The sequence below is a fragment of the Eleutherodactylus coqui genome, chromosome 7, assembly GCF_035609145.1.
Source record: "Eleutherodactylus coqui strain aEleCoq1 chromosome 7, aEleCoq1.hap1, whole genome shotgun sequence".
Taxonomy (NCBI): domain Eukaryota; kingdom Metazoa; phylum Chordata; class Amphibia; order Anura; family Eleutherodactylidae; genus Eleutherodactylus; species Eleutherodactylus coqui.
In genome coordinates, this window is record NC_089843.1 from 183,729,383 (window position 1) to 183,740,075 (window position 10,693).

Genomic DNA, 10,693 nt, shown 5'->3' on the forward strand with positions numbered 1-10,693 from the left:
ACTCCTGTGCTCCAGATGGTGCCTGTCCCTAGTGAGCTATTTAGCCTGCTGGACAGCTTTCCTGATAAACCTTGTCCTTGCTCCTAGTTCCTTGCCCTTTGGTGTCCATGACTGCTTCCACCCTATGTTTTTCTTGATTGGACATACTATAAAAGCCCGGCCCTTCTTCCAGTTCCTTGTATGTTTATTAAACCCTCAGCCTTTAAACCAGCTCCTTCCTATACCGGCTCCCTCTGAAAGAAAATTGTTCTCCGTGTACCGACCACTGGCTTGTTTCCTGACTACGTCTCTACTTAAATCCTCTATACTGCATCACCCTCTCCGTATATCAACCCCTGGACTTGTGTGAACCGAGAGCAAGGCAGGTGGTTTGGTCTCCGCAACCAGAAAGGACGCACACGGGGTGGTCAAGTTAAGAAAAATTTATTTACTACAGGTTAATAAAGGCAAGTTAATGGTAAAAGAACGGGAATAAGGACAAGCAAAATACACAGTATAGTTGGAACAATTCAAGTTAGCTTTCACAATATATTCCACGTTTACTATGTCCACCTCCACAGCACGGACACTGAAAGAACAATAGTCCCAAAACTATCCCTAACTGACCCTAACTTCACATTTGGGTGCGCACCCCTCTTACCAGTGGTCCGGGTGGACTGCTTACAGTTTGTAGAAGCGCGCGTTGGGGCCCGATGTCGTCCCTTTCTTGTATAGCGAAGCGTCCTCTCCTCGCGGTTATCACAACAATAAAATCCTTCTCAGCAGGCAGGAAAACAAAATGGAGGCAATGAAATCCAACAGCAAGTAGCTCAGCACACTGACAGTCCTGCAGAATCCATACACCGGGTGTGATATAAGCCAGGGGTTGTGCAGTTACCGTCCGGTACTCAACAGCACTGCCAGTCTATAACTTTGGTGGCAATGTCCACAGCCACAATATCAGTATTACTGGTTAGCCACTGGGCACAGTCCTTTTAGTATGGCTCCACTGAACATACTGTCTCTTTATACTCTGTCTGCCTCTGGACTGAATTACACACAGGTTAGCTGCACAGGAAAGTCCTCTAAGATCTCCACACACTCTCCATGCAGCACAGACACTTGGTTCTTTCTCTGCAAAGATGGCTGCTGCTCTCTGTGTCGTCACATCCTGCTTCCTTCTCATACTGGGTCTGCAGACAGGCAGGCTGACCTCATAGGGGTGTGTCCCTCCAGCATCACATTCCCAGTTCAGGGGCTGCTGACCAGAATCACAGAAACACATATACACTCAACTTTAACACAGTTTAAACAAATGAAACTTGGCACATCATTGGGCTGTATATTAGGACAAGTATATGCACAGAAGCAGCACTCCTATTGCCATAAGGCTGGGACACAGTCTGTATATTACACTTGTCTGACCACACTGTTCACCCTATCTGGCTACAACCCCAGACTACAATCCAGTGCCTATGTGGTTGGCCAAAACTTTCCCGGTAAAACATCCACTTGCCAAGGGTGCTGAAAAGGGCAATCAGCTGTTTGCCCTGGGCCCAGGATTCTGAAAGTGGTTGAACATATAGGCACAAGCACTTTATGTATTTGCAGCAGCGTAGCAACCTTAAAGAGGTTGTACCAAAATTGACTTCTAGCAGCTATCCTTAGGATAAAAGTCTGATCAGTGGGGCTCTCACCACTGAGACCCCCACAAATCTCAAAAACGGGGTCACATGTTTCCACGCCTCACTATGGGTTTGCTGCAATGAGGAGGAGATTGCATGGCGCAGTGGTTGTGCATGTGTGGTATCACTCCTTTCCTCTTCAAAGTGGTTGATGAAGATAGCCAAACATTGGAACTCAGCTATATCCATCAGTCCAATTAAAATGGGTACAGTGGTGTTGCATATGCCCGACTGCCACTCTATTCCGTATCATTTTACTGCAGGTGAGTGCAGTAAGCCCACAGAGAGGGACACAGGATCCCCATTGTCAGGATCGGTGGGGATCTCAGTGATGAATTCCCCATCAATCAAACTTTTATGAGCTATTCTATGGTGATAATAACAGAACGGGCTCAAAGGCCGGTCTGAACCATAAGAATACACCAGTATTGCACATTGGAGGTAAGGAGCCCTGCTACAGGTGTGCATGAGGGTCCACGACTACTTTTCCCATATTTTTTTTTCTTTAATAGATCTTAAGCTCACAATTAGGGCTCACACCCACTTGCGTTTTTTTAACGCTTCGATATCACTGCGTTTTTTTAACGCAATTGTCTAAGGGACTTTCTAATGTTAAGAACGCATCGCAAGTTGGTACTTTGCAATTTTTGTGCAATGCGTTTTTAACATTAGAAAGTCCCATTGAGAATTGTGTGAAAAAAACGCGCAAGAAAAAAAAAGTGTGCAGGAGCCCTTAATCTCAATATGTCTTACTGATCCAGATGTAATATGAAAGACCAATATGAATATATAATACCCAACAAAATGACATTAATAGTAACACTGGAATGCACTTACCTACCTTTCCTAACTTTATTTAGTTTACTAATGTTTGTTCTCATGCAGGGCCGAGGAATGTCATGCTCATTAGACATGCACTCCACATTTGCTTCATGCTGCTTTTCAACTAGATCTACTCTGGCGCAATAAGTAAAAATGAATGCTGAAAGTTTCATAAGACCTCGGTTCAATGTGAGTGTAAAGTAGAAGATAAGTGCAGCTCTGCATAGAGGGATCAAGAACAAACTGACTCCAAACCTGCAATGTAAAACTTCAGTTGGATGTCCAAAAAGTGCAGAATTCTGCATGCAGACACACTTAGTACAACTTGGGCACTTCTAGGGAATTTGGCACGAGTGCAAACATGACAAAAGCGCCCCCCTCCCACCTCCGATATCAAACATTGCAGACAGTAATAATAATGCATAATTAGATCAATTCAAGTAAATTTCCTTTTTCTTAATATACAAGGCATGAAAATATAAAAATTTATAGCAAACCTGAATTTTCAAAAAAGTTTCAAAAGCTGCCCAGGTCCTCATTGGGTGCTGCTTTGCTGCTGTTTGCACCAGTTTAAGCTCTATCAATTCAGTTTTTCATACAGATTTTCCTATTTTTCTGCTGCCCTGCTGTTTGCTATTCACGTACAAATGGAGCTGTGGTTTGGGGTACTGTACTCACCAGAAAGAACTCTCCCACACTTCCCATACTGCTTTACGGAGCCATGCTGCTATCAGCTGCAAAGGCAGCATCTGAATGCCCACCCCTCTACGTCTGTGTGGTACTAGAGAAGCAGAATGCCTAACGACAGGCAGGGGCTTGAAAAGCTGCTGAAAGAGAAACCCATATTAGTAGGCACTTGATTTTTTAGTGGTAAAAACAAGCTTTTAATGAATTATTACTAGACTGATGATACACATAGGCTGTTAGATGAGCATGAGTTGTAGGAAAAGTTAATGTCAGTTTTAATGTAGCTTACTGTTCTTGGCTGCCACAAATGAGTCTGAGGCCTTATTTACACGAGCATTTTATGTTCGCTTGCTGAAAATTGCGACCATCTGAAGCATTGGATTCCAATGCATTGGTTCAGATGGGCAATTTTGTGGTGCGTAAAATCAGCCGTTCGGAACAAATAGCACATACGGTGCCAATTTTGGCTGCCGCTTTTACGTGCGGACAGAAAAGATTTGACTTTTCCTATCTTTTAGCTGCGGTTAGCCAATGGGAGCCGCCGACAGGCAGAGGGCAAGGGAGTTTAGCACAACTAGCTCTACTAAACTCCCACCGCCTCACACCCCCTCCCCTTGCTGGCAGCCAACAAGGGGCGGAGAGAGGGAGGGAGTTTAGTGCACTAGCTCTGCTAAGCTCCTGCCCCCTCCCTTCGCTGGCAGCCGGCAGGGCCGAAAAGGGGAAGGAAAGAGGGAGGGAGTTTAGCAGAGCTAAACTCTCTGCCCCCAGTATTCGAGGCTGTGGCTTATATACGTTCGGTCATCTAAATGGACGAGAAAATGGGAGATGCAGCCACGACTTGGTCACGGCTGCCTCTCGTTTATGCGATTTTTGGCCGCGATGCAGGCAGCCAAGATCGCAGCACCCGTGTGAATAAAGCCGGAGGCTACAGAACCTCACAAAGCACAGCTCCAGTGTCAACCAGATTCACGGAATATACACAAGTTCCTGCCTGCAGGGAGTACTGGTAAATGGTTAGGAGGCAATGACTAGCAAGAATTCTGTGTGTCGAGTTTTGCGATCTCCACTCCTCTCAATCTCTTCCACTTTCTGTGCCTAATGAAAATAGGGGTGAATGCAGCTCTGAAGTCCAGCATGGAAAGTTCAGATAGCAGTGTGTAAGGCATTTAATATGGTAGGCACTGTAACAGCTCCTCCTAGGTACTCAGTGGGCTTCCTGCAAAAGGATTCACTCACACAAACGTATTTTGGCTGCATAGTATGTGCATATTTTGTATGAGTGCAATACATAATATGCAGCAAATAGGCATGTAACATGCGGATTCACTCCGTATTTTAAGCACTCATTGACTTTAGGGTGGTAGAAAGGTATGGAGACACCTGAATAAATGCAAACAGTGGTTGGTAATGCCATCCTGTGTGTAGCATGTTGCTAAGGGGTAGAGGGCAAATCTGTTAGGGGTGGTGTACAACACGGTGGCCATTTTGAAAGCAACCATCTTGGAACAAAGTCGATATTTTCAAATGGGAAAGGGTGCATGTGACATATGTATCTGATAGTAAATGTGATGAACCTTTATTCCTCCCAAAATTATCAATTTTCTCCTTGTCCCAGACACAGATATGGCTGTGAGATTAAAATGCAAGGAGAGGAGAAAATTGTGCTGATCTCTGGGGAGTGCAGTGTCCAAGTCGTTGCAGTGGATTTCAATGGTCAGCACCCTAACAGACAAAACATCCATCATGGCACAATTGGAAATAGGTTCTGTGTTGGACCTGCCAATAAGTGGAAGTAACAAAATTGCCACATACAAAGCAACAATGGCCGTCCTGGTGTCCTTCTGCAAGAGCCAACAGCATGTCACTTAGCATCTGTCAGAGGTGAGTTAAACCACCATCAGCCAGATACTGGCTATGCACAATTGGCAACCGTACAAGATCCAGGCCTGGACTGAGTCGAGGTGATGCGCAGGAAGTCATAGAGGAAGACTTAAAAAGGCTTCATTTTTGAGAACACACAATTCTGTCACAGCTCAAGCCACTGGTGGTTCTGCCACGTTAGGAACCCAGAGGTTGGTGATCTGACGAAGCTCTCCAAGTAGGAAGGAAGAGAAAGATATACCCAGTTACTGGGTGATCGAAAGCAAATCTCCTGCACTGCCCTGATGACGTCTAGCTATCACTGACTTGGCCCATGATCTACGATAGCAACACCTGTTGTGGTATAGCCTAAATGTTACAACAGTACTAATGAATCAGTACCAGTAAAATACTAGTAAATAGTCTGATTGCAAATACATAATGAACGGTTCTGAAAGCCATTGTCTCAGCTAACTATTCTCATTTTAATGCTATATTTTTTACTAGCTCTGAACTGTTCACAAGTAAGTACACTGTTAGACCAAATACAGTACAGTGACTTCTGTGAAACCACCTCTTAGTAATCCCACAACGTTTAACCTGATCATTAGGCAGCTTGATGTCACCATACATGTTACTTTGTTCAGTTTCCTAGTACTTTTCTACATTTCTTTATTTACCCATGACTCAGACGTGAAATGTGATCATATCAATAAGACACTGTGCATAAGAGCCAGGCTGCATAGAATACCCAGCATATTAGTTCTATCGGAATCAATTAACCATGCGATTACTTATCTTATTTTACGTCATTGGATAACAGCATTACAATGCTCACTTGTTATAAAGTTACGAAGGTGGAGGAAAGATTAATGTCCACCAAGTCCAACTTTTCTCAGCCAAGTGAATCCAGAGGAAGGCCAAAGAATCCAATGAAGAAGATCCTTTCTAACCCCAGAAAAGTAACCCAATTGTTTCACATTAGTTCCACCCTTATTATTACTCTCAATACCCTTACATAAAAGGTATTATATATTGCATTGTTAAATTTTGTTACTCAGTTTGCCAGCACTAACGATTCTTGTAGGTCAATAAGACCAAAAACAGTGGCCTTGTAGGGGTTTTTCCTGAAACAGTGCCACCCCCAGACAGGCACTATGTAAGAACAGCAACATATAGTAGGCCCATTCTTTGAATATTTGGGGTCCCAAACTGTAAACCTAATGGTGCGCAGTCAATGTCTCTGGTGGAAAATCCATCTAGTATACAAAAAGTGTACATCGGGGTTATTAACACTAATTAGCACCAAAATTGCCCAAAGGGCAAGAAGCACCCTGGTTGAATACCCACATTAACATCTAAGTTTTATTGAACTAAATTAAAATACTAATAGGCATAGTAATTAAAATACAAACACCTGCCTAGCAGATCTAGGGGCACTTAGGGTGCCTTCACACAGATGATAAAATTGCACAATTTGCGCCTGATACGAGAGTGAGTGAAAACGCATAATTATGAAACCAATACTTTTCAATGGTTTCATCCCCTTTTACGATGCTTTCACTCATGCAATGTTGTGCAGAAAAAAATTGCAACTTGTTCCATCTTTTTGCCATATCGCCATTGTTTTCAGCAGCATCGGCCCCATTGAAAGCAATGGGTGAACTTCGCAATCCTCTGCTGTGACAGCAGCGGGAGAGGAATCCCTTCATCGCCAGCTAGTAGCTATATCAGATATCAAGCAGGTCACTGCTGCAGACTAATGACTCTGTCTAAATAATATCGCCAGGTCTGCGTGTTTGAGGTAAAAGAAACATAGAAACTCCCACAAGTAAATGAACCTCTGTGGTAATCATTTCTCCAATAACTAATTGACCAAGAGTGTTTAATTTCAGAAAATAAGATTGGAAGTGTGAGTTTCACAGGTGCTTTGCCCATTAAATAAAGCCTTGTTAGGCTTCTTTCACATTGCACTGTTCAATTCAGAAATGGTTCTGTCTCTGCTGTCCGTCTCTTGTGCAAAAAAGGGAAAGAGAATAGGACGGAATTGGGAGAGAATTATAGGGGTCAGTTTGAGAGACTGAGATTTCTTTGGTCTCCGTTTCACATAGTTTCTATCCTTGGTGCTTTTCTATTCAGTTAAAAAGACTGACAGGGACAAAACCCATATGGTTACATCCTGTTTTCTGGCCCTATGCAGTTTTCTACATAGGAGATAAATAGCATGGATAGAATGAGTGCTGGAGTGAGCAGTGCAGTATGAAAGAAGCCTTACTGACAAATCTGCCTTGGCTCACAATTCCCAGTCATTGTTATAAGGCTTATTTAAAAAGTCTGACATTGACTTGCAGGAATGCTGCCTTCCAATAGGTGGCACTGCAGAGTTATTGTTCCATCTTACCATTTCTAATAGTGAATACATGAACAAAGGTTTCTGCAGTTTGCAGTGTCTTTTCCTCTCTGATCTTAACCTTCTGCACACTGATGAAACAGCTATCTGTGAATTGTTATATGACACCACAAATGAAGCTGCTGCTGACCATAAAAAAAAATTCAGTTTCCAGTTCTTCATAGGGCATTGGGGTGTATTTCTGACTTCCATGGTGGTTGAAGGGCATTTTGTTTAAATAGGCAACAATCATATGAATTGACACGATTGGAAAAATCCTAAACTTTTCATTGAGACCTCTTTCACAAGGCCATAGACGTTTTTACGTGCGCCCGCCGGCGCCATAAAAACGCATGAACAGGCTCACAAATCTAACGTGCCTGTTCAGATGGCACAGGCCCCAGTGCGTATACGCCGAGGCCGCAATGCCGTTGCCTCCCTTTCCCTCCCCGGCTCACCTCCTCTTTCCTTCCCTCCAGCTGTTTGCAATGGAAGTGGGCGGGACGGGGGCAGAGCTAAGCACCAACACCTTGTCCGCAGCCAGCAAAGGGAAGATGTGGAGTGGGGCCAATATACGCTCGTGTGAAAGAGCCCTAAGATACATAAAGACCCAAAGAATCTACAGGACATTCTGATCACTGAGAGTGAAAATCAACTTGAGAGCATTTAATATTAATAGTTGACTCAGCCAAGCAGTTAAACTTCTGATCTGTAACAACTTCAACCAAAGCTTCCTCTAATAGCTTTGTTCTATCAACCTTTTACATTGTGGAGAATTACCTCCCTAACTGATATTTATGAGTATGTCAGTTGTTATAACTGGATATACATATCTAATAAAGCTCAGCCTGACTTAACCTAAGACATCATAACCCCAAGTTGTCATTGAATTTCTGTGGGTTATATCTACAATACATTGTTTTAGACCAATGTGCGCACAAATGCGCAATACTCTGCGCAATTCCACTGGTAAAAGAGCACATCTGGACTGCACTAGGCTAAATAACCACTTCAATCAGGATGTGTTTGTCTGCAGCGAGCAAGTGAACGTGCCCGGTGTGCAAAATGTACATAACAATGTGCCAATATGCGCACAAATCAACCTTGTTTAGAGCACAAATATATTGCACTGAAGCGTGTGCTTTTGTACATACACTCATGTGAAGGAGCCCTCACACTGAGCAGATTCTCGCTGGATTGATGGAATCTGAACAATCGATGAGTGTAAACGCCTGCACGGTCTGCATGACGAATGATACTGTTTGTCATTTGGATCATGCAGGCATAAAAATCAAAGGACGATGTGTAAACAGGAAGTCATTCATCTATGAAAGACTGCCTGTTTACTGTGCATTCACTGAGCCATCCTCACTACTGTATGAAAGCACAAGAGCAATTATCGCTGGAACGACTGTTTGGTGCTTTTGCTCCTGCACTCAACAGTCGTCCTGTGTAAAAGGGTCCTTATTTCTACTTGGAAGATAATTTTGAAAATGGGACCAGTGACTATTACAGATGAGTAGGTGCTGTACTAACTTGCGTCGAGCTTTCCGAACGCTGCATTCTATCTTCAGATCAGTAGAAAAATATTTTATTTAACTTATTTCTTATTGATTTTTATTGAATTCTTCAGACGGAGGTTCCGTTGCAGATCCGCCACAGAATGCATGAAGGAGTTTTTCATCTGGTAAAATGCGAAAAAGCTGAACGGAGAACAAAATGACCCCATTAAAGTCAATGAGGTACGTTTGGTTATGTGATAAGACAGATCTGATGGGCCAGAGGATTACCCTTTCCTCCTCCCATAAGAAAACAGGAGAATGGAACCGGTTAACGCATATGCAAAAGCAGCCTAAACTTGGAGAACATCAGGTGTTGTTTTGTTAGAAGTTACAAATACTGTACATATCCTTAAAAAACATAAACATGACATTTTTAGGGTTGCTTCACACTAGTGTCCAGGGTTCTGCTTTCCTGCTCCCCGAATGGCCAAATGGTTTCATCTCAGGACAGAACCGAACAGCACCCATTGACTGTAAAGGAGTCCATTCGGTTTCTGCTCAACTACACTACTTTTTCTTCGGGTATTTTGTTCCTAGTTTGTGGCGGAACCTCCAACCAGAGGTTCCAACACTGATGTGAAAATACCCTAATTCATGCAAACTTGCACACAGTTCATGAACATCAGCATACCAAGGGGGAATACCGCACTAAAGTCTGCAATGAACTTCAGGAGAGTGGACTGGGTAGCTGCTCGTCATTGCCGATTTGCCAATCATTAGGGCCAGTGTTGGAGTGGACCGCCAGAGTACTGGAGGATCCTCCTGTCAGCCTAGGCTCTGACTCAATAACGGGCAACAATATTCTAAGCAACGGACAGCTGAAATCAGCGCTGTTTTTAAGGAGGAGACAGAAATGTTACCCGGTGTGGCTTCTCATTTAGTCATTACTCATGACATCAAGAAGAGGGCTGTACAGAAGAGTTCAACAACTCTGTGGTTTCCAAACTTTGCAAAGCTGAAAGTTACTTGTTTGAGATGCAGAACTTGGGAGAAAGGTGACTTTGTTCTTTGTGGCTTGTACTCTTTGGCTCCCTTTCTTTATCTATTAAATGCATGACTCACTTTTTGAAGCGGGTACATTCATTGTGAAGCCTATGGGTGGCAGGCTGCGTGCTGTAATATTTCTTCATACTACTGTATAGGAAACGATTGACCTTGTGAACAGATATTCATTTTTGGAGAAAGTAGAAATTTCCACTTACTTGTTTGCTCTGCAGATACTATCTATCTCAGTTAAACATATACAGGATCGGCGGGAAGACGGTTTCTACAGTAATCCAACTTCATTTGACAGGAATGCGCCTGCCTGGCTGGAAGTAATAGCCGAGCGCTCCTGTGTACTTCTTTCTAAAATATTTATTCATTTTCAGAGCCTTTCCGCAACATTTTCCACATTCTCTGCTAAACTTCTGAGGTCTGCATACATTCCACCTCTATGTAAACTAAGGTAAAAGAACTGTTGTCAGTGTTAAAGCCGCGGAAAAGCCACGAGATACTGTTTGTATAGTCCTAAGTAGAAGTAAACTCACTATGACATCAGCGTGATCCTAACCTGCTGCTCTTAGGTTTTTAACACTTTCCAATCAGGACGGCAAATGGATCGCAAATTATTCCCCTTAGGGTAGGAGTATCAAACTCACTTACACTGTGGGCCACATCAGCCTTAGCCTGGGCTCACACAGAACAGAATTGCCGCGGACTTTCCATTC

General features: G+C 43.2%; 1 long non-coding RNA gene across 2 annotated transcripts; it reads right to left on the reverse strand.

The window, feature by feature from the left end:
* Positions 1-465: 465 nt before the first annotated feature.
* On the reverse strand, positions 466-10,263 carry LOC136573636 (uncharacterized). 2 transcript variants are annotated; one of them, XR_010785906.1, is made up of 3 exons: positions 10,187-10,263; positions 3,165-3,310; positions 466-1,237 (listed from the first exon to the last, which is right to left on the reverse strand). It is a non-coding gene; the product is annotated as an uncharacterized lncRNA (long non-coding RNA). The 2 variants fall into 2 exon arrangements; XR_010785905.1 differs by having other exon boundaries at positions 3,165-3,313; positions 10,187-10,255.
* Positions 10,264-10,693: the final 430 nt, after the last annotated feature.